The sequence below is a fragment of the Bos mutus genome, chromosome 4 (genome assembly GCF_027580195.1).
Source record: "Bos mutus isolate GX-2022 chromosome 4, NWIPB_WYAK_1.1, whole genome shotgun sequence".
In the NCBI taxonomy this organism is placed as follows: Eukaryota; Metazoa; Chordata; class Mammalia; order Artiodactyla; family Bovidae; genus Bos; species Bos mutus.
The window spans coordinates 102,188,266-102,213,854 of NC_091620.1; the positions used below are offsets into that span (position 1 = coordinate 102,188,266).

General features: G+C 41.2%; 1 pseudogene; it reads right to left on the bottom strand.

Moving 5' to 3' along the window:
* Positions 1-7,117: 7,117 nt before the first annotated feature.
* On the bottom strand, positions 7,118-19,411 carry LOC102276925 (elongation factor 1-beta pseudogene; annotated as a pseudogene).
* Between the last annotated feature and the right edge of the window lie 6,178 nt (positions 19,412-25,589).

Sequence of the window (25,589 nt, forward strand, 5' to 3'; positions counted from 1 at the left end):
CATCAGTCGTGTCTGACTCTTTGTGACCCCATGGACTTTAGCCCACCAGGTTCCTGTGTCCATGGGATTCTCCATGCAAGAATACTGGAGTGGGTAGCCATTCCCTTCGCCAGGGACTCTTCCCGACCCAGGGATTGAATCCAGTTCTCCTGCATTGTAGGCAGATTCTTTACTGTCTGAGCCACCAGGGAAGCCACTTTTTCAGTAGTGTTGTGGTATCATTAGGGTGACTGAGTATCTATAAGGTAAGACCAGGCAGTTAGTAGCCTATCACATTTCTCTTTTTGCAATGCAGTGAGCTCACCTGTCAGAAGCCATGTATGGAATCCTATGATGCTTGAGATGCAGGTAAGCAGGGAGAGAGAATCCAAGTCCGGAAAGATGATACATGTTGCTCCTCCATGATGAAAGGGCATTTCCAACTCAAAAAAACAGGGAAGTAGATTAGGTCCCCTTGAGGTGCATTGCTAGTCATCGTTGCTAACAGTATATGAATCAATCTCGAGGAAAGGAAATTTATGTTATTGAATTCAAGCATTACCTCCATTCTGGCCATCACAACTGTTATGTCCGTGAACTAATAGACTAGCTGGAGAAGGAGGAGGGCTGACTCCCACAGAAGGAGTCATTTTGTTCTCCTGGTTATTAAGACACAATTCAGTCGCTCAGTCGTGTCCAACTCTTTGCAACCCCATGGACTGCAGCATGCCAGGCCTGTTCATCACCAACTCCTGAAGCTTGCTCAAATTCATGTCCATCGAGTCAGTGGTGCCATCCAAACATCTCATCCTCTGTCATCCCCTTCTCCTCCTGCCTTCAATGTTTCCCAGCATCAGGGTCTTTTCCAATGAGTCAGCTCTTCACATCAGGTGGCCAAAGTATTGGAGTTTCAGCTTCAGCATCAGTCTTTCCAATGAATATTCAGGACTGATTTCCTTTAGGATGGACTGGTTGGATCTCCTTGCAGTCCAAGGGACTCTCAAGAGTCTTCTCCAACACCACAGTTCAAAAGCATCAATTCTTCAGTGCTCAGCTTTCTTTACGGTCCAACTCTCACATCCGTACATGACTACTGGAAAAACCATAGGTTTGACTAGACGGAACTTTGTTGGCAAAATAATGTCTCTGCTTTTTAATATGTTGTCTAGGTTAGTCGTAGCTTTTCTTCCAAGGAGCAAGCATCTTTTTATTTCATGGCTGCAGTCACCATCTGTGGTGATTTTGGAGCCCAAGAAAAGAAAATCTGTCACTGCTTCCATTGTTTCTCCATTTATTTGCCATAAAGTGATGGGACTGGATGCCATAATCTTAGTTTTTTTAATGTTGAGTTTTAAGCCAGCTTTAACACTTTCCTCTTTCACTTTCATCAAGACGCTCTTTAGTTCCTCTTCACTTTCTTCCATAAGAATGGTATCATCTGCATATCTGAGGCTAGTGATATTTCTCCTGAAAATCTTGATTCCAGCTTGTGCTTCATCCAGCCTGGTCTTTTGCCTGCTGTACTCTACACATAAGTTAAGTAAGCAGGGTGACAATATACAGCCCTGACGTACTCCTTTCCCAGTTTGGAACCAGTCTGTCATTCCATGTCCAGTTCTAACTGTTGCTTCTTGACTTGCATACAGATTTCTCAGGAAGCAGGTAAGATGGTCTGGTATTCCCATCTCTTTCAGAATTTCAGGAAAGTGTTAAAGCTGGCTTAAAACTCAACATTAAAAAAACTAAGATTATGGCATCCAGTCCCATCACTTTATGGCAAATAGATGGAGAAACAATGGAAGCAGTTTTTCCACAGTTTGTTGTGATCTACAGTTAGAGGCTTTCGGGTAATCAATAAAGCAGAAATCAATAAAAGGAATTCTCTTGCTTTTTCTATGATCCAACAGATGTTGGCATTTTGATGTCTGGTTCCTCTACCTTTTCTAAATCCAGCTTGAACATCTGGAAGTTCATGGTTCACGTACTGTTGAAGCCTGGCTTGGAGAATTTTAAGTATTACTTTGCTAGTATGTGAGATGAGTACAATTGTGTGGTTATAAATAACCTCTTCTGCAATGAAGGCATCTTAGCATTCACATGGACACAGATATTTTCAGACTCTAGTCCCATTCTGAAAGGTCCATCCACCCTTTCCTAAAACCTTCTTGTCATCAGTTCTCCTGTCTTGATCCTTCTAAGTCTCTGATCATCGAGTCAGACCAGAACAGCAAAACTACCCAGTACCTACTCATTCAGCCTTGCATGTCTGCTCAGTCGCCCTGTCATGTCCGACTCTTTGTGACCCCAATGGACTGTAGCCCCCATGGCTACTCTGTGCATGGAATTTCCCAGGCAACAATACTGGTATGGGTTGCCATTCCCTTCCCCATGGAATCTTCCTGACCCCGGGATCAAACTCGCGTCTCTTGTGTCTCCTGCATTGGCAGGCAGATTCTTTACCACCAAGCCACCAGGAATGCCCCATTCAACCTGAAACCATCTCTAAAATGTTGCCACTATTCCAAGCCCCCTGCCCCATTATATCCACCATTGCCAAAGTCACTCTGGTGCTTCCCCCAGAGACATCTCTGACTCCCTATGATCCAGCAATACAAGGGTTAACATCTGGCACCACAGGGAGGGTCTTCAGCCCCAGTTTTACTGCTACATTCCAATTGCCTTTCTTATCACAGATCTGGAATATCACCTCTGTGCCAAATAAAAAGCTCAAGAATCAGCTCAGATCCTGACCTCAGGTAAAGCAGACAATAATATGTTCCTTTCTAGATAGAATGATTCATAAAATTACTGCTCAAAATTTAACCCTTGTATGCATTTTACTTCTCAGTTGTAGTTCAGGGCCACCCTGAAGACCAGCAGCACTTCCTCTCATCTGCCTGGTGCCAGTGTATCTTGCAAAGCCATCCGTACACCAGGTTCAGGTTACTCTATCCCTGATCCACTAGTCATAGGAAACTCCCAGGACACATAAGGAGGAACGTGTAATGTAGAAATGCAACTACTTGCTCATACAAGATACCTGTCTTTAGGCTTCCCCTGCTGCTGCTGCTGCTAAGTCCTTGAGTCGTGTCCGACTCCCCTAGACTCAGCCTTATAGGTTTCTCTTCCATCTCAGTCTACTTGATGTGGATTACTGCTGGGAATGACTGACATTATGCTAAGTGTCTGAGACAATATCGTTTCAGGTCAGGAATTGAGGTACTATGGCCATCTTATGCCAGATGGTTGAGTGATTCAGCCTCTGTATGAGCCTAGCAATAAGCCAGGAGTCATTTCTCAAAATGAAGACTCACTTTTGAAACTAGCCTTTGCATTTTCCCAAACAGAAAAGGTCTTTCCATGATGGTCTTGTTGGGGCTTGGCATAGGCTTCATACAGCTTTCAGAAGGGTCACAGACCATTCCAGCTGCACTGGACCCACTAGCTCCCTAGAGCCAAGGCAGAGATGCTTGCCTTGCATCTGGGGCCAGTTAGACAACCTCCTCCGACTCTGGGCCCCACTCCGAATGGGCAGCTTTTGGGGTGGTCACTGACAAAATATACCAGGATATGACACGCAAAAGTGGCAGTACTACATTGAAAATCCTAAGAGGCCTCAACTCATCATGCTTGGTAAATTCTCTTTTTAACAATTTGTGAATGAATGTTTCATATAAATTACAATCTCAATATTGAACTTCAGAGTGCTAAAATTTTGAAGTGATGTCTATTATATTAATCAAATTTGGTCATTATTGTTTCCCACTTAATTTCATTCATTCGTTCAGTCCTTATTTAAATTTCAGTTCAGTTCAGTCGCTCAGTCGTGTCCAACTCTGTGACCCCGTGGACTGCAGCAGGCCAGGCTTCCCTGTCCATCACAAACTCGCGGAGTTTATTTAAATGTATCTGCTTACAAAAGGAACTGAAAGTGTCATGTCATGCCACATTGTTGCTTTTTCCTAGTGGTATCAAGTAGTTACAGAATAAGACAGCATCTTATAAAATTCAAGTGAGTTCATTTAGCAGCTACATTTAGTTTCTATGTTATAAATGCATATGCAAAAATATGTCTGAAAAACTAAAGACCATTAGAAAACTCTTAGAATCTTTAGTTTTTGTGAAAATAAGCAAAATAAATACATCCCTACCTGAGCAAGAAATCATCCTTCTCCATCCTCTTTCTTTGGAAACCACCATGGCCAAAGCTTTTAAATGTAAATGTCTGTAAGGAATTTTTTTTTAACAAAACACTCTTTTGTTTATTCCTTTGAACAAAAATCAGAAGTAAATTAACATCTATGTCTCCGTGACCTTTTTTAAGTGGTTTCAACACATATTGATTTTGAGTGCACCCCAAAAGTGCTTCACTCCATTTATTAATACTTTTACAAATATCTATTGATCACCTACTATGTACAAGTTCTAGGTGAGATCATAGAGAAGTAAGACTCAATCAATAAACCATCAAAAGATTACAATCTAGTAGGGAATATAAATAAGTAGACAGAAAATTACTATATACAAACAGTCCCCAACTTATAATAGTTCGATTTGTGATAGTACAAAAGTGATACACATTCAACAGAAACTACACTTTGAATTTTGAATTTTGATCTGTCCCTGTGCTGGCAATATCTGGCACAGCACTGTCTTGTGCCCTCAGGCAGTTTCCAGTTAGTCATGCAATCACAGCCATTCTATATCCAGACAACCATTGTGTTTTTTACTTTCAGTACAGTATTCAATAAGTTATGTGAGCTATTCAACACTTGATTATCAAATAGGCTTTGTGTTAGATGATTTTGCCCAACTGTAGGCTAATGTAAGTGTTCTAAGAACATTTAAGGTAGGCTGGACTAAGCTATGATGTTCTGTAAGTTAGGTGTATTAAATACATTTTCGACTTACAATATTTTCAACTTACAATGGTTTCATCAGGACACAGCCCCATCATAAGTCAAGGAAGATCTGTAGTTTGGCAGGGTCTCAGACAGGAATAACAAAAGGGTGCTGGAGTACTGGGGATCAGGGAAGACTTTTCAAAGGAAGTAGTATTGAAACTGAGGCCGAAAGGGAGAAGTAGGAGCCATTCAGATCAAGATGTTAGTAAATGAAGCAAAGACAGTGTGTTCTGGGTAAAGCAAGTGATGTGCAAAGACCCAGACACCACAGAGAGTATAGCATGTTTGAGTGCTGAAGGCACTCAATTAGACTGGCTTTTAGAATTGGGGTGGCAATGATGGTGGTATGGAAATATATGTGTGGGAGATATGGCTTCTTACTATACACAGCTCCACTTTCTATTCTCTGCTAACAAAGCCTTCAATAACTAGCACAGGTCCAGGGATTTCTAGCCAGCTAGAGACTGAATGAAGGTACTTTTCACTTCACAATCATAAGCCTAGGATTGGGCATGTGATCCAGTGCTGGCTAATGAGATCTAGGGACAAGTCTGCTGAGGCTTCTTTTCCAGGCTAAAAGGAGACCCTCCCAAGCAGAAAGCTGTTACCCTCTGCTTCCTTATCGAAGATGCTTACGTAAGTCTTAAAGACTGTCTGGAGCTGCTACCACCATCTTGGGATCAAGGAAAGACTCAAATTGCAAAGAGCTAAGGCATTAAGGTTTAATTGTTGTTTAGTCGCTAAGTCATGTCCAACTCTTTGTGACCCCATGGACTGTAGCCCTCCAGGCTCCTCTGTCCATGGGATTCTCCAGGCAAGAATACTGGAGTGGGGAGCAATTTCCTTTTCCAGGGGATCTTCCTGACCCGGGATCAAACCCTTGTCTCCTGTAGCTCCTGCTTGGCAGCAGATTCCTTACCACTGAGCCCCCTGGGAAGCCCCATTATCATTTAGTTGAGCTGATAAGCCATTCCCAGCACTCTCTCTGTCTACCCTTCTAGGTACGACAGAGAACAGAATGCCTTGTAAGTCTGTCCGTATTCTGTTACTTGAAGTGTAGCATCTTTCTAAGAGTTACATGGAGACTGTGATTTGATAATCTGGGGCCATATCATGAAGGGCCTTACAAGCTATTATTTTTTTCTTCCTTCAGTTGCACTAATGTTGATTACATTACCAGTCATTAGTTCTTAAGTGCCAATTCTGTATTAATGTAACCTAAGAGGACTGATATATATCCTTTTGTTACAGGGATGATGCTGCAAATCAGGCAAATGATCATGAAAAGGATTAACAGAGAGCTTGTTATGTATCAGGAGCAGTTGTATTTTTCCTTACAAGCTGTTCTAACCAAGACTCTTGTTTGCAGGTGACAAAAACCTACTTCTAAGCCTCGGTGAAAGGATGGACATTATAGGAATGTACTGGGGTGTCTTATGTGACACAGAAAGGGCAGAACAAGCAACTTCTGGAAGAACAGGGGTACAGGCAAGAGTTGGGGACAGTTTGAACCAGGGCTTCCAACACAAGCAGCAGCTTGCTCCCTCTCTCTCATCTCTGCTTCTCTTTGTGGTTCCTGCAGGGGGTGAAGAATATGGCCATTGACAACTCTTGAACTTCTCCTCTTTTAGCTGCCATGCCCTAGGAAGGACTGGCTTATGTGCCCTCTAATATTAAATTTAAGAATCTCATTTAATTTATTTCTGTAATTTACATGAGAAGTAACAGAGTTTAAACAAACATAGAGATGATGTGGATATGATTATAGCTCTTATTTAAACAGCACTGACTTAGCCATTATGGTTGGTGCCTTCCAAATCACAATAAAGAGCACAACTTGTCTGTGGAAGCAGGGAGTGGCAGGAAGATGGGCAGAGAGCTGTGTTTATAATTGGAGTTTTATGCAAAAGATTTGGAAAAAGATTAATCAGTTTGTCTGCTCTCATACTGATCTAGGGCTTTCCAGGTGGCACTAGTGGTAAAGACTTCACCTGCCAATGCAGGAGACATAAGAGACAGGTTTCTATCTTTGGACTGGGAAGATCCCCTGGAGGCAAGCGTGGCAACCCACTCTCGTATTATTGCCTAGAGAATCCCATGGACAGAGAGAGGAGCCTGGAGAGCCTCAGTTCATGCGGTCGACTGAAGCAACTTAGCCTGTGCACACAATCTAACCTTTTTTTTTTTTTTAATCTTTCAAACTTTTATTTAAGGGCACTGATCCACAATGGATTTTAGATCTTGCTGAATGCAGCCACGTCCATAGACTGTACATACTTGACAAAAGCAGTGATCTGCTCCTCCAGCATGTTTGTCCCAACTTTGTCATCTTCAACTATACACTGTATTTGAAGTTTTTTAATGCCATACCCAACCAGAACTAATTTAGAAGAGGCTCGGACCAAGCCATCCTCTTGAACGCTTCTGATGCACTCCTCTAGTTTTGCTAGATCTGTCTCACCATCCCAAGGTTTCACGTCTAATAAGTTGGAAGACTTGGCAACAAGATCTGGATTTATTGCTTTCTTTGACTCATACTGTGCAAGGCGCTCTTCTCATCACCTCTTGGCTTCTTCACTTTCGTCCTCCTCCTCAGATCCGAAGTGATCAATGTCATCATCGTTATCTTTACTATCTGTAGCTCCACTTTCTGTGGTGTCTGCCACATTAGCAGGGCCATACTTTCCTAAGGCCTTCTTCACTCCTGACAGGCTGGCCTTTTCCTTTTCATAAGAGGTGATGTGACTATACCAACGGAGGGCATGACACAAGTTGGCAAGTGGTGGGTGAAAGACGGCTTCAAATACTGCCACATCTGCTTTTGATGGCACGTACCACTCAATGTGGCTCTTGTCCGCCAAGTAATCATTGAGCACCTGGAGACCCACGGGGCTTTTTAGTCTCCAAAGCCCAGGGCGACGGCTAATGGGGAATCAGGTGGCCGCAGAGGGAAAGAAAAGCCCAAGCACTCCACAGCAAGCACTAAAAGGGAAAAAAAGGCGAACTTTTTTTGAAGTCTAGTCTTAAGTTTCTTCGGGTTTCAAGTACTGTTGAGTCTGAAGCTTATTCAATACTGATTTACCATAAAAAGTGATTAACAATCCACAAGTTTCTTTAAGACAGAAAATGTAGAATATGAAAATCCAGTGATCCATCCTTATACGTTCCTACCAAGCTAACGTATTTTAGTAGAAAATCATTTACTGCACGTTTTGCAGAAAGAACACAGTTTACCTGAAACCATAGGCAGATGAAGGCTTTCAGGATGCATTAAAGTGCTGGTGAAAAGTGAAAGTGAAAGTGGCTCAGTCGTGTCCGACTCTTTGGGACCCCATGGACTATACAGTCCATGGAATTCTCCAGGCCAGCATACTGGAGTGGGTAGCCTTTCCCTTCTCCAGGGGATCTTCCCAACCCAGGGATCGAACCCAGGTCTCCTGCATTGCAGGTGGATTCTTTACCAGCTGAGCCACAAGGGAAGCCCAAGCATACTGGAGTGGGTAGTGCTGATAAATGAAAGTAAACAAATAAAAGCATAGTCATGAAATGAAGACGGGTCAAATACAATTATACATAACAGTAAAAATAATTAACACAAGTGAATTATCAAATGTGCTAATGGTGTAATTTAAAGATGAATTGGGTGTTTTGTTTGTTATTGATGTGATTTCTGATGTAGAGGGTTTTTTCTTTTCTTCGCTTTTGTATCCAGGTCTGTTCTAGATGGCTGTTTCCTCAAGAATGGACCACAAACCAACAAACCAAGGGAAAAGACAAATATGGGGAAAGGTCAAGATGAAGGAGGAAAGGAAAACAGAAAGAGAAGGAAAGGGAGCCTTTCCTCATTGTAAACCAATGTGTTCACTGTGTCTTCTCTGACCCAGTCTCCATGCTGGGATCGGCAACAAAAGTCAGTAGGCCCTAATGCTCAAAACCTAGCAACTGTTGGAAGAGGTCATCCAGAGAACATGACCACCAGTTAACCAGGAGCTGGACCTGCACAACTGGAGGCTTCTTACACCCTCCCTTGCCTTTGGAATGTATGTTCTGCCCACCATTCTAACAGTGGAAACAGTTTCAAGGACACAGCCTTGAGAGAGCTATGTTTATTGAGACCATCTGGATGGTATACAAGGCCTCTACATAAACTCTTAAGATTCTGGTGGGCAGTTGAGAACATCTACTCATCTTGGCAGCCGCCCAAGACAAGGCTTCTATGTAAGTTCCTTGCCTATTCACCACCACCTACCAATCTAGATTCGCCTGCCTCTTTCTTTGTTCTCTCCTTGCCCTCTGTCCCCGTGCTGCAGTCCATGGGGTCGCAAAGAGTCGGACACGACTGAGAGACCGAACTGAACTGAACTGCCCTCTGTCCATGGAATTTTCCAGGCAAGAATACTGGAGTGTGTAGCCATTTCCTTCTTCGGGGATCTTCCTGACCCAGAGATTGAGCTCACATCGCTTGCCCTGCACTGGCAGATGGATTCTTTCCCACTACACCACTTGTGTGCTGTGTTCAGTCGCTCAGTAGCGTTCAATTCTTTGTGACCCCATGGGCCCACAAGGCTTCTCTGCCCATGGGATACTCCAGGCAAGAATGCTGGAGTGGGTGGGGATCTTCCCAACCCAGGGGTCGAACCCAGGTCTCCCGCACTGCAGGCAGATTCTCTACCAGCTGAGCCACCAGGGAAGCCCCTAAACACATGGTTATCTAACATTATTTGCACAAAGGTGAAGCACAGGAAGGAAGAGAACACAGAGTTCCTTACAGAGTTTTGTGTCTGGATCCTATGAGCCCTTCCTTAGTGTCTCTACCTCACCGAAGCTTCCCCAGCCACTTAGTTCCCTAGAGCCAATACTTCTCAAAGTGCAGTGTTCACTGGAATAACCCAAGCAGATAGCTTAGAATCCAGAATCTTTGGCTTCAACCCAAAGGTTAATCCACCACGTCTGGATAGAGTGTACGTTGTTAATGAGCCTCTCAGGTGCTACCCATGCACAATGAAGCTGAAGAAAGTGATTCTGAAAGTGATTCAGCCCTAGAGAGACAGATTCAGGTCAGTGGAGGACCCACACATTCTCTGAATTTTTAGAAACGCAGATAGTCATTATAGCCATTAGAAAGGTTGAGTATAAATCAAGAAGGCCAGTTCAGATATTAAAAAAAAAAAAAAAAAAAAAAACTGCAAGATTGTATTAAAGATCAAATGGTACTGGTAATAAAGAATGGTACCCATATGGCTTCAAAAGTTTTTTGCTTTGTTTTTTATTTTCTTTATGGCTGCACTGGGTTTCTTTGCTGTTCTCGATCTCTAGTTTCAGCGAGCAGGGGCTAGTCTCTAGTTGTGCTGCGTGAACTTCCCTTGCTGGCAGAGTACCAGCTCTAGGCATGCAGATTCTGGAGCACAGTCTCCGTAATTGTGGCACGTGGGTTTAGTTGCCCCACGGCATGTGGACTCTTCCCACACCAGGGATCAAACCCATGTCCCCCACTTTGGCAAGCACTAGACCCCCAGGGAAGTCCTGGCTTCAGATATTTTTAAAACTATTCTAAAATTGTTTTCTGCTTACATGATGAAGAGAGAGTTCTGACAGGAGAAAAGTAGAACATTTATGACTAAATATCATAGATAAAGCAAAAGGCCTAAACATAAATAGCAGACTCACCATGGTTAGCAACAGGGCAACAGAGTGACATGTTTATCTTTATAAACTTGTAGTTGCTGGAGCCCCACTCCAGACCTATGGAGTCAAAATCTTTGAGGATAAACCCCAGTCAAGGAACATGTTGATACACTCTAAGAGCTGAGAACCACTGCTTTAAACCAGGGCCACTTGAAGGAAATTTACCTAAATTGTAAGGTTAGCTTTCTGAATGATGGTTTCCTTCACAAGCTGAATCTATCCCACTAAACTATTGAACTGATCATCACAATTATAAGCACTACAAATATACATATATCTAAAATATTAAAATTATTACTGGCAAATTTGTTCTTATTAAAAATATTTTAAAGCCTAAAATATAATTAGGTTCATATAAAGTTTTATCATTTAGGCTTTGCTGGTGGCTCAGATGGTAAAGAATCTGCCTGCAATGTGGAAGACCCCAGTTCAATCACTGTGGTGGGAAGATCAGATCCCCTGGAGAAGGAAATAGCAACCCACTCCAGTATTCTTGCCTGGAGAACTCCATGGACCAAGAATCCTAGAGTCTATGGGGTCGCAAAGAGTCTGACACAACTGAGCAACTAACACACAAAGTTTTATCCTTTATAACATATATTCACATGTATTAATGAGAGTAACATTTTCGAATGGAAGTTATTGTCCACATTTGACTCATGAAGAAACAGAGAGAGTAAATTAGTCCAGTGATTCTCAAGCTTGTTTGTGTGTTGACATCAATCACTTGGCGGGGGAACGTCGAAAAATACTGATGCCTGTGTCACAGCACTAGAAAGTGTGATTAAATTGGTCTTGGGTGTGGCCTGGGTTTTGGAATTTTTTAGAGACCCTGTGTGGGCTTTCCTGGTGGCTCAGATGGTAAAGAAGCCCTGTGATTCTAATTGGCAGACAAGTTTAAGAAACACTGAACTAGCCCCCAATCACTCAGATGGTAATTAACAAGGCTGGAATTCAGGCATTCTGACATCAGGTTAATGCTTATGGAATTGTATTTGGCATAATGATCAAAGAGAACTATTAACCTCAACCAATATTTATTACGTTTCTCAATATAACAGAGTTTCCAAATTTTTCTGGCCATAAGAATCAACTCAGTTGGGTGTTAAAAATACAGATTCTGAGCGTCTTCTGCAGAACTTTCTGATTCCATAGGTTTGGAAAGGCCCCAAAGGCCTGGAGTATCGCATGCTTCACAAGCCACCTTAGTCTACTTGGGATGCTGTAACAGACCCTGGGTGGCTTGTAAAAAATAGAAATTTATCAGTTCTGGGGGCTGGGAAGTCCAAGAGCAAGATACTGGCAGATTCGGTGGCAGGTGAGAGCCTTCTTTCTGGCTCATAAATGGTTGTCCTCCTACTGTGTCTGCACACACAGAGAGAGCTTTCTGGGGTCTCTTTTATGAGGAGAGAGTAGCACATGCATGCTCAGTCATGTCCAATTCTTTTCGACCCTGTGGACTGTAACCCGCCAGGCTCTTCTGTCCATGGGATTCTCTAGGAGAGAATACTGGAGTGGATTGCCGTTTCCTCCTCCAAGGGATCTTCCTGACCCAGGGATCGAACCCACACCTCCTATATCTCTTGCATTGTAAGTGGATTCTTTACTATTCGAGCCATGAGGTAAGCCCCTTTGGTTGTTCTTCAGTCACTGTCATGTCTGACTGTTTACGACCCCATGGACTGTAGCACGCCAGGCTCCTCTGTCCTCTGCTATCTGCTGGAGTTTGCTCAAATTCACGTCTGTTGAGTCAGTGATGCTATCTAACCATCTCATCCTTGCTGCCCTCTTCTTTTGCCCTCAATCTTTCTCAGCATCAGGCTCTTTTCCAATGAGTCAGCTCTTCACATCGGGTGGCCAGAGTAGTGGAGTTTTAGCTTCATCATTTGTCCTTCCAATGCATATTCAGGGTTGATTTCCTTTAGGATTGAGGGGTTGGATCTCCTTGCAGTCCAAGGGACTCTCAAGAGTCTTCCCCAACACCACAGTTCAAAAGTATCAATTCTTTGGCACTCAGCCTTCTTTATGGTCCAACTCTCACATCCGTACATGGCTACTGGAAAAACCATAGCTTTCACTATATGGACCTTTGTTGGCAAAGTGATATCTCTGCTTTTTAATACGATATCTAGATTTGTCATGGCTTTCCTTCCAAGGAGCAAGCATCTTTTAATTTCATGGCTGCAGTCACCATCTACAATTATTTTGGAGCCCCCCAAAATAAAATCTATCACTGCTTCCACTTTTGCCCCTTTTATGAGGACACTAATTCTATTCACGAAGGCTCTGCCCTCATGACCTAATCACCTCCCGAAGGCTCTACCCCAAATACATTGGGGATTAGATTTCAGCCTACAGCTTTGGAAAGACACACACATTTACAGTCTATAGAACAAGTACTTACATGATTTTTAGGATAAAATAAGAGTGGAAGAAACTATAACAAAGAATATCAAGCCACACCATTCAGTACATAATAGTACTACTGAATGTCAAAGTTAGGTAACTGGACATGGAACAACAGACTGGTTCCAAATAGGAAAAGGAGTATGTCAAGGCTGTATATTGTCAACCGGCTTATTTAACTTATATGCAGAGTACATCATGAGAAACGCTGGGCTGGAAGAAACACAAGCTGGAATCAAGATTGCCGGGAGAAATATCAATCACCTCAGATATGCAGATGACACCACCCTTATGGCAGAAAGTGAAGAGGAACTCAAAAGCCTCTTGATGAAAGTGAAAGAGGAGAGTGAAAAAGTTGGCTTAAAGCTCAACATTCAGAAAACGAAGATCATGGCATCTGGTCCCATCACTTCATGGGAAATAGATGGGGAAACAGTGGAAGCAGTGTCAGACTTTATTTTCTGGGCTCCAAAATCACTGCAGATGGTGATTGCAGCCATGAAATCAAAAGACGCTTACTCCTTGGAAGAAAAGTTATGACCAACCTAGATAGCATATTCAAAAGCAGAGACATTACTTTGCCAACAAAGGTCTGTCTAGTCAAGGCTATGGTTTTTCCTGTGGTCATGTATGGATGTGAAAGTTGGACTGTGAAGAAGGCTGAGTGCTGAAGAATTTTTTCTTTTGAACTGTGGTGTTGGAGAAGACTCTTGAGAGTCCCTTGGACTGCAAGGAGATCCAACCAGTCCATTCTGAAGGAAATCAGCCCTGGGATTTCTTTGGAAGGACTGATGCTAAGGCTGAAACCCCAGTACTTTGGCCACCCATGCGAAGAGTTGACTCATTGGAAAAGACTCTGATGCTGGGAGGGACTGGGGGCAGGAGGAGAAGGGGACGACAGAGGATGAGATGGCTGGATGGCATCACTAACTCGATGGATGTGAGTCTGAGTGAACTCCGGGAGTTGGTGATGGACAGGGAGACTTGGAAAAGGATATAGTTGTATAAAACTATTTATTCATTAATTCAAGAAATTTTCTTTAAAAAAAAATCATTTGTGGTCAGGTTTTAGTTGCAGCATGTGTGATCTATGATCTTTGTTGCAGCATGCAGGATCTTTTAGTTGTGGCATCTGGAATCTTATTTTCTGACCAGGGATTGAAACTAAGCCCCCTATATTGGGAGCTCAGAGTCTTAGCCACAGGACCATCAAGGAAGTCCTCAAGAAACTTACACATCTAAAGCACTCTGGTAGATAAAGACAAATTAAGTCAGAATTTTTGCTCTCAAAGACCTAATTATCTATGTACATCTCTTGTGGGAAAATACAAATTGTTTGAGCTGAGTATGGGATATAAGTCCAGGAGTCCTTATTTTCCTGAGAAAGTTACCATTTAAGATTGCTTCAGCAAGCCTGTAATGAGAACTCTAACAGGCATTTGGGAGATACGGAAAACGTTGTGGTAGTGATAATAATAAAAGAAGGGCCAGGAGGTACTGGGATACCCTAAACTCAGAGTTGAAGGACACCTCCAGTGAAAGTCTGACCTTGCAGTAGGAGACAGTGATCATTCTTGTGTGAATGAGTCCAGGAAGAGGGGAGTGAATGTCGGGACTGATGAAGGAGAGATGACGAGCAGGAATCAGTTGGAAGGTGAGTAAGGCAAATTAGGAATGATAAAGGTTTTGAATTTCTTGATCAGGCATTTGATTTTGATGTAACCTTTGCAAGATTTTGTAGCTGGGACTGAAGCCAGGAAATCATAATAGTGTTTAATTAAGTTCATACTTTAAAATTAAGTTCATACTTTAAAATGGATTCTGTCTTCTATTACTTTACACATCATCACCCCTTCCACCAGCACCCAGCACACCGACACAGTCACACTCACACACATACATGCAATTCTTAGCATAAAGCAGGTACAAAAATAAGTACTAAAAATACTTATATTGCAACCATCTAAACTGGCTTACTATTGAAGTATCAATAAATATACAATCCGAGGTGGAAAGATTTTAAGTCCAGGTAAGAAACACCCAGGGTTGGAAAGACAATGGAAATAAGACTGAGAACAGTGGACAGAAAAAGTGAGCAGCATTAGTTAAGGAAACCGTAGTTCCTTGTATTGAACCATAAACTTAAAGTGAAACAGAATTTAATAGCTAACTGAGTATGAGGTAACTTACTAGAAAGGAATTCCAAATAATTCTGAGGCTTTTCAGCTTGCCTGAACACATAAGAGAAAGAGCTCTGGGAGGAAAACATGGTTGAGTCACGTCAAATTGGAGGTAATAAGTTCTAATGAAACAAATGATAAACCATCCAATAGTGATATCCTGAATCTAAGAGTAAAATAGAGAAGTCCTGATATATATATATGAAAAATCAATTCATGATCCCTGTTCCCACTCAAATCTGGCCTACATCTGACCCCCCAAAAAAGCAAGAGATTTATTATTATTATTTTTTTAAGGCAGAAGGTTATGGAATTTATTATCTATGGTGCTGAGTGGGAACCAGGTGCAGGGGAAGGGACCTTTCTTTGTACCTGTTGACTTGGTTTTGACTTACTGTGGATGGTGACTGCAGCCATGAAATCAGAAGGCGATTGCTTCTTGGAAGGAAAGCTATGACAAACCTAGACAGTGTTCAAAAGCCGACAAGGGTTGACACTGGTCGACACTCTGCTGACAAAGGTCCGTATAATCAAGGCTATGGTCTTCTCAGGGTCACGTATGGTTATGAGAGCTGGGCCATAAAGAAGGCAGAGCGTCGAAGAATTCATTTCAGTTCAGTTGCTCAGTCAAGTCCGACTCTTTCATGACCCCATGGACTGCAGCACACCAGGCTTCCCTGTCCATCACCAACTCCCAGAGCTTGCTCAAACTCATGTCCATCGAGTTGGTGATGCCATCCAACCATCTCATCCTCTGTTGTCCCCTTCTCCTCCCACCTTCAATCTTTCCCAGCATCAGGGTCTTTTCCAATGATTTGGTTCTTCGCATCATGTGGCCAAAGTATTGGAGTTTCAGCTTTAGCATCAGTCCTTCCTATGTATATTCAGGACTGTTTCCTTTAGGATGGACTGGTTGGATCTCCTTGAAGTCCAAGGGACTCTCAAGAGTCTTCTCTGACACCACAGTTCAAAAGCCTCAATTCTTTGGTGTTCAGTTTTCTTAATAGTCCACCTCTCACATCCATACATGATTACTGGAAAAACCATAGCTCTGACTAGACGGATCTTTGTTGGCAAAGTAATGTCTCTGTTTTTTAATATGCTGTCTAGGTTTGTCATAGCTTTTCTTCCAATGAGCAAACGTCTTTTAATTTTATGGCTGCAGTCATCATCTGCTGTGATTTTGGAACCCAAGAAAATAAATTCTGTCACTGTTTCCATTGTTTCCCCATCTATTTGCCATGAAGTGATGGGACCGGGTGCTATGGTCTTAGTTTTCTGAATGTTGAGTTTTAAGTCAACATTTGAAAAAGTCAAGCTTTTTCACTCTTTTCTTTCACTTTCATCAAGAGGTTCTTTAGTTCTTCACTTTCTGCCATAAGGGTGGTGTCATCTGCTTATCTGAGGTTATTGATATTGCTTTACAATTTTGCATTGGTTTCCGTTGTACAACAATGCTAATCGCTCATAAATATCTATATTTCCCCTCCTTCTAGAGCCTTAGTCCCCTCTCCCCATCACACCCTTCTACATCACAGAGCACCAGGCTGGGCTCCCTGTGCAATACAGCAGCCTCCCACTAGCCATCTACTTTACATGATAGAGTACATATGTCAACACTACTCTCTCAACTCGTCCCACCCTCTCCTTCGCCTGCTGTATCCACAGTCTGTTCTCTCATCTGCATCTCTATTCCTTCCCTGCAAATGCATTCATCAGTACCATTTTTTTCTAGATGCTGTGCACAGGCGTTAATATACGATATTTGTTTTTCTCTTTCTGACCTAATTCCCTCTGTATAACAGGTTCTAGGTTCAGGAAAGCAGAGATTCTTAGAACCACTTCTAGCTTTTCCAAACCCAGTGCTCTTCTACATGTTTTCATAACCAGCTCAAGACTGTCACCCAGGAATAAAATCATTTGAAATAGGAGGAAAACTAGAACCTGAACTAGTGTAAGGGTCTTCCCATTAGGGAGTCTCTAAGATTTACCTAAGCAGTTCTCATTTGACATGGCAGCAGCAACAGCAAGCAGAAGAAAATCACAGACTTTTAGCACTGGAAGGAATCTTAAAGGTTGGTTTAGAGGTCAGAAGCATAAAATGCTAAATCAATAAGGAATTTGAAATCAATAAGAAATCATATAACCAGGATTTCCAAACATTTTCAAACGTAAGGATCTCTTCTATTTATTTCTAGTGTCAAAATTTTAATCTTCCTTATATCTGCAAATTATAAAATTCAGTATGTACACTATAGAACAAATCCAAGCATTACCACAGAGTATAAATGAAAATGCAACCTTCCACCTCCTCCAACCTCAGCCCAAAGATCACTCCCTAGAGACAGCCTCTGTTAACATTTTAGTGAATATCATTAAAAGCCTATGCTTATATATAAAATATTTACTTAAATAGAATCATATTTCACATGGTGTTGTGCAAGCTGCTATTTTCACTCAAAAGAAAAAGAAAGAAAACATCTTGACCTCATTTTTAAAATAGCTGTCAGTGTTCCAATACCTAAATGTACCATAATTTAGTTAACTAACCCATCCTTTAGAAGGACAATTTACTGTTTTTAAAGTTTTAATATTATAAAGTGTTGTGATGCTCATCTCCAAATGTTCACTTTTGTACATTTACCTAATTATTTTTGTGGGAAAAAAATCCTAAAAGTGGAAATGTGAGATCACAGGCATGCACAATCAACATTTTGTATATATTGCCAAGTTGCACCCCATAAAACAATGTAAAATTTTTGCTTCTAACCTAAGCGTCCATTAGTCCATATGTGGATAAAAAAGTTGTGATTTATATATATCATATTTAATATATATATAAATATTATTCTACCTGGAGTAGGAAATGGCAATCCCACTCCAGTATTCTTGCCTGGAAAATTCCATGCACAAAGGAGCCTAGTGAGCTGCAATCCATGGGTCACAAAGAGTGGGACACGACTGAGTGACTGAGCATAATATTTTTCAGCCATAGAAAAGGAAACCCTACCATTTCCAACAAGGATGCAGCAAAACAGCATTATGTTAAATGAAATAAATCAGACAGAGAAAGACAAATTCTACATGATCTCGCTTACATGTGGAATCTAAAAAAAAAGCAAAAACCTCCAAACTCACAGAGAGACAGATCAGACTTGTGGTTACTATAGGCCAATGGTGCGAAAGGAGAAACAGCAGGATGATGACTAAAAGTGCAAACTTTCAGTCATAAGGTAGGTAAGTACTAGGGACATAATATACAACCTGATGACTGTATGATACACAAGACATTTGTTGAGAGAATAGAGTCTAAGAGGTCTCATCATAAGAGAAGTTTTTTAATTTTTGTTGTACCTGTATAAGAGGATGGATGTCAGTTAAACCTACTGTAATAATCATTTCACAATACACGTAAATCAAACCATCAAGCTATACACTTGAAACTTCTACAGGGATGTATGTCGGTTATTTCTCCATAATACTGGAAAAAATTTTGTTTTCATCCTCAGTTTATGAGAGTACGGACTTGTCCACATCCAATATCTTCAACACTAAGAATTTTTCTTTTTTCATGTTTGCCAGTATGATAAACAAAAATGTTTTTAAGTTGAAAATTTTGTATTGAAAAATTCTTTTGAAAAAGTTTACTAGTTTAATTTCTTCTTTTATGAATTGTCTGTCCCTGGGCTTTTCAGTGGGAGTGTTCATGAGAACCCTTCTTCAATACTAAAAAATTCTTAGACTCTCTCCCACTAAATAGCAATATTAATTACACACATAATATTGACCAATAAAATACATAATACAAAGTTACTGTTAACTCAGTAATGACCAAGATAGAGTAAAAGGAACCAGATGTATGCCTTTACCTGAAATAAGTAAAACAGACAATGCCATTCAAATATTAGATATTAGCGGGAAATATTTATCCTTCCATCCTGCCACTGAAGTCCCTGGCACTGATTTCTTTTTTCTTTTCCATCTGCATAGTTTTGCCTTTTCCAGAATGTCATATAACTGGACTCATACAGCGAGGCCTTTTTGAAGCCTCAAGAAGCGAGGCTTCTTTCACTTAGCAGCATGCTTTTAAGGTTCCTCCACGTTTTTTCTTAATAGCAAACTTTAAACACTAATATTTCACCGTGTGGAGGTTTATTTACTTACTCACCCATTAAAAGACATCTTGCTTGCTCCAAATTTTGGACAGTTGTGAATAAAGCTGCCATAAATGTTCATGTGCAGGATGTTGTGTGACATGTTTTCAACTCATTTGCATAAAAACTAGGAAATGAAATTGCAGGTTAGTGTGTTAACAGCGTGTTTAGTTTTATAAGAAACTGCCAGATACTGGGTTTCCCAGGTGGAGCTAGAGGTAAAGAACCTGCCTCCCAATGCAGGAGACCTGAGAGATGTGGGTTCAATCCCTGGGTCGGAAAGATTCTCTGGAGTGTAAGAAATGGCAACCCACTCCAGTATTCTTGTCTGGAAAATCCCATGGTTAGAGGAGCCTGGCGGGCTATGGTCCATAGGGTCACAAATGTTGGACATGACCTAACAACTTAGCATACATGCACACCAGACTATCTTCCAAAGTGGCTATATCAATTTATATTTGCACCAGCAATGAATGATGGTTTCTTTTGCTTTACATTCTCAACTGTATTTGGTGTTTTTCAGTGTTTTGGATTCTAGTGGGTGTGCACTGGTATCTTGTTTTAATTTGCAATTCCTTAAGGACAAAAGCACAAGCTGGAATCAGGATTGCCGGGAGTAATATCAATAACTTCAGATATGCTGATTACACCACTCTTATGGCAAAAAGCAAAGAGGAACTAAAGAGCCTCTTGATGAAACTGAAAGAGAAGAGTGAAAAAGCTGGCTTGAAACTTAACATTCAGAAAACGAAGATCATGGTATCTGGTCCCATCACTTCATGGCAAATAGATGGGGAAACAATGGAAACAGTGACAGACTTTCTTTTCTTGTGCTCCAAAATCACTGCAGATGGTGACTGCAGCCATGAAATTAAAAAGACACTTGATCCTTGGAAGAAAAGCTATGACCAACCTAGACAGTATATTAAAAAGCAGAGACATTACTTTGCCAACAAAGGTCCATCTAGTCAAAGCTATGGTTTTTTCAGTAGTCATGTATGGATGTGAGAGTTGGACCATAAAGCTGAGCACCGAAGAATTTTTTCTTTTGAACTGTGGTGTTGGAGAAGACTCTTGAGAGTCGCCTGGACTGCAAGAAGATCCAGTCAGTCAGTCCTAAAGGAAATCAGTCCTGAATATTCATTGGAAGGACTGATGTTGAACCTGAAGCTCCAATACTTTGGCCACCTGATGTGAAGAACTAACTCACTGGAAAAGACTCTGATGCTGGGAAAGATTGAAGGTGGGAGGAGAAGGGGACAACAGAGGATGAGATGGTTGGATGGCAACACTGATTCAATGGACATGAGTTTGAGCAAGCTCCGTGAGTTGGTGATGGACAGGGAAGCCTGGTGTGCTGCAGTCCATGGGGTTGCAAAGAGTCGGACATGACTGAGAGACTTAACTGAAGTAAACTTAACAACATCATAGGGGAGATGAATTAATTAGGATAAAGGCTGGGCTATAATAATATTTAAAAATATAATGACTTAAACAATATCAAACTTTATTTCCTTCTCATAAAACAATACACTATGGGCAAATCAGGTGGTCAGGGATCCATCTCTTTGTCATCCTCAAAGTATTTCCCTCATCTGCATGGCCAGACAGGATCCAACCTGTGGGAAAGGGGGAAGGCAAAGGTAAGGATGTGTTTCTTTCAAAGGGACGACCCGAAGTTACACACATTTTTCAGTCACATTGTATTGGCCAGAACCTGGTCACATGGCCATGCCATGCCATAAAGGAAGCTAGAAAATAGTCTTCAGCTGGGCCAAATGTGCTCGGTTGAAATTTGTATTACTGTAGAAAAAAAGAATAAATAGTGAGACATGACTAACAGTATCTGTTACTAGTTACAGACACTAACAGTATCTGCCAAAGAAAGTTAGCAATGGAGTTAAAATTAGAATAGAAGGGGCTTCCCTGGTGGACCAGCGTTAAGAATCTGCCTGCCATTGCAAGGGACACAGGTTCAATCCCTGCTCTGTGGCAGATCCCACATGCTACAAGGCAGCTAAGCTCATCCGCCACAACTACCGAACCTGTGCTCTAAAACCTGAAAGCCACAACTATTGAGACGGTGTGCTGCAACTCCTGAAGCCCACGTGCCCTACAGCCCATGCTCCACAAGAGAAGCCACCGCAGTGAGAAGCCCGCACACCGCGAGAAAGGAGCCCCCATTCTCTGCAACGAGAAAAAGCCCGCACAGAGCAATGAAGACCCAGCACGGCCAATAAATACACAGATAAATTTTTTATTAAAAAAGTAGAAGAGGAAAAGTGCATCTGATTGGGGATTAGGAAATGGGGGTTATAGTCCTAATTCAGCCTTACTCTGATTAAACCAAATTTTGACCCATGTTTCAACCTGAGTTCTTAGTAGAGTCTTCTAAACTGTCCCTGTGCACAGAGAAAAAGACACAGCAAAGACCTCGAGCACGCCTTCCTAATCTTTGTTAAGTCCTGTTTTTTATTAGACAGTGACCCTTTGAGGTGGTCATTACCCACAAGTCTGCCAAAACTAAGGCATGGCTATGACCTCTGGGCTAAAATTTGCCCAGATCCCAGTACAGTTCCTAGTGAGAAGCAGGGTTATACTGGATGGCACATGATTAAATAAAATTCTCCACTGGCAGTGAATAAGATGTCCCTTTTTTATGCCATCACCAGCAATTTTCTTGCAGAAGTTTCAGTGAATGATACTGGGGGTGGAAGTGTAGGGAGCTGTATTATTTATATATAAATCTAAGCTGGTGCAGCAATGAAAATAATTACCTTTCTCTTCAGTGTAAAATAAGCCTTTTCATTGTAGCCTTAATTTTGAAAGGAAAGGAAGTTAATTTTAATTAATGAAAGTTAATGCTTTTAATTAAACATCTGTTCTATTTTCACATGCACATAGAAGTTTGCTTAACGATATAATCAGTCCATCCTAAAGGAAATCAACGCTGAATATTCATTGGAAGGACTGATGCTGAAGCTGAAGATTCAATGCTTTGATCACTTGATGTGAAGAGCCAACTCATTGGAAAAGAGACTGATGCTGGGAAAGACTGAAGGCAAAAGAAGGTGGCGGCAGAGGATGAGATAGTTAGATAGCATCACTGACTCAATGGACATAAATTTGAACAAACTCCAGGAAATAATGGAGGACAGAGGAGCCTGGCATGCTGCAGTCCATGGGGTCACAAAGAGTCAGACACGACAAAGCGACTGAACAACAAAAAATAACTAAATGATGAGAGTAATAATGGAAGCTTTGTTTTGCTATGTAAAGAACACAACTGATCACAAGAATTAAACAAAAATTGGTCAATATATTTAGTACGTATCCTTGAGTACATCTAATTTCTGCATTACAAGATACAGTGAATAAACAATGTTATCTCCGCCAATAAAATTTAGCTTAATCCTTCTTTAAATTTTGATCACTGATAAAAATTAAACAAATTTAATAATGTTTAAAACATCATTTTTTTCAAAATTTACTCCTATAGATCATCTAATTTTAATCACCTAGAAACTGAAGCCAAAACCTTTTTCTTAATGAACAGAGATTTGCATGTGTAGTTCATATTAAACACATTGATAATAAGAATAATTTAAGCTCTACCTTCAGATCAGATCAGATCAGTCGCTCAGTCGTGTCCAACTCTTTGCCACCCCATGAACCACAGCGCGCCAGGCCTCCCTGTCCATCACCAACTCCTGGAGTTCACTCAGACTCACATCCATTGAGTCAGTGATGCCATCCAGCCATCTCATCCTCTGTTATCCCCTTCTCCTCCTGCCCCCAATCCCTCCCAGCATCAGAGTCTTTTCCAATGAGTCAACTCTTCGCATGAGGTGGCCAAAGTACTGGAGTTTCAGCTTTAGCATCATTCCTTCCAGAGAAATCCCAGGGCTGATCTCCTTCAGAATGGACTGGTTGGATCTCCTTGCAGTTCAAGGGACTCTCAAGAGACTTCTCCAACAACACCAGTTCAAAAGCATCAATTCTTCGGCACTCAGCCTTCTTCACAGTCCAACTCTCACATCCATACATGACCACAGGAAAAATCATAGCCTTGACTAGACGAACCTTTGTTGGCAAAGTAATGTCTCTGCTTTTGAATATGCTGTCTAGGTTGGTCATAACTTTCCTTCCAAGGAGTAAGCGTCTTTTAATTTCATGGCTGCAGTCACCATCTGTAATGATTTTGGAGCCCAGAAAAATAAAGTCTGACACTGTTTCCACTGTTTCCCCATCTATTTCCCATGAAGTGGTGGGACCGGATGCCATGATCTTCGTTTTCTGAATGTTGAGCTTTAAGCCAACTTTTTCACTCTCCACTTTGACTTTCATCAAGAGGCTTTTGAGTTCCTCTTCACTTTCTGCCATAAGGGTGGTGTCATCTGCATGTCTGGGGTTATTGATATTTCTCCTGGCAATCTTGATGCCAGTTTGTGTTTCTTCCAGTCCAGCGTTTCTCATGATGTACTCTGTATATAAGTTAAATAAACAGGGTGACAATATACAGCCTTGATGAACTCCTTTTCCTATTTGGAACCAGTCTGTTGTTCCATGTCCAGTTCTAACTGTTGCTTCCTGACCTGCATACAAATTTCTCAAGAGGCAGATCAGGTGTTCTGGTATTCCCATCTCTTGAATTTTCCACAGTTTATTGTGATCCACACAGTCAAAGGCTTTGGCATAGTCAATAAAGCAGAAATAGATGTTTTTCTGGAACTCTCTTGCTTTTTCCATGATCCAGTGGATGTTGGCAATTTGATCTCTGGTTCCTCTGCCTTTTCTAAAACCAGCTTGAACATCAGGAAGTTCACGGTTCACATATTGCTGAAGCCTGGCTTGGAGAATTTTGAGCATTACTTTACTAGCGTGTGAGATGAGTGCAATTGTGTGGTAGTTTGAGCATTCTTTGGCATTGCCTTTCTTTGGGATTGGAATGAAAACTGACCTTTTCCAGTCCTGTGGCCACTGCTGAGTTTTTCAAATTTGCTGGCATATTGAATGCAGCACTTTCACAGCATCATCTTTCAGGATTTGGAATAGCTCAACTGGAATTCCATCACCTCCACTAGCTTTGTTCATACTGATGCTTCCTAAGGCCCACCTGACTTCACATTCCAGGATGTCTGGCTCTAGGTCAGTGATCTCACCATCGTGATTATCTGGGTCATGAAGATCTTTTTTGTACAGTTCTTCTGTGTATTCTTGCCATCTCTTCTTAACATCTTCTGCTTCTGTTAGGTCCATACCACTTCTGTCCTTTATCGAGCTCATCTTTGCATGAAATGTTCCTTTGGTATCTCTGATTTTCTTGAAGAGATCCCTAGTCTTTCCCATTCTGTTATTTTCCTCTATTTCTTTGCATTGATCGCTGAAGAAGGCTTTCTTATCTCTTCTTGCTATTCTTTGGAACTCTGCATTCAGATGTTTATATCTTTCCCTTTCTCCTTTGCTTTTCGCTTCTCTTCTTTTCACAGCTATTTGTAAGGCCTCCCCAGACAGCCATTTTGCTTTTTTGCATTTCTTTTCTAGCAGGTACCAAAAGAGTATAGATGATGTTGTCAAAGATGAGTCATAAAATAAAAGGATTTCAGAGCTGTAGAAAGCTGTATCTTTCTGGATGAACGGCAGAGAAAATATTTGCTTTATGGTGCCCGTTCACCAAGAGGCACAAGGATTCTGCCTCTCTTGCTCTTGTTGGCTGAGAGCACAAGCAGCATTCAGAACATTAAAATATATTACAAACAGTACACTAACATGTATTATATAATATGTAGATGGATAATTTGTGTCTATATATATTCATACATACATTTTATGCACATATGTGTTGAGATATACATATATGTAATTTTTTCCTCTCCAGCCCTAAGCAAACACCAATCTACTTTGTCTCTGTAGATTTCCCTATCTTAGACTTTATATGAATGGGATCATATAATACACTGACTTTTGTGGTGACTTCTTTCACTTAGAATGTTTTCAAGGTTCATCCAAGACACAGCATGTATCAGTATTTTGTCCTTTTTCATGACCCAATAATATTCGACTGCACTACATTTTATTATTCATTCACTTATAGATAGTTTGATTGTTTTCACTTTTGACTGCTTTGAATAATGCTGCTATATGTGCAAGTTTTTGTGTGGACAGAGGTCTTCATTTCTTGTGGCTATATACATAGGGGTGGAATTGCTAGGTCATATGTTAACTATGTTAGTTACTTGAGGAACTGCCAGATCATTTTTCGAAGTGGATACATCCTTCTA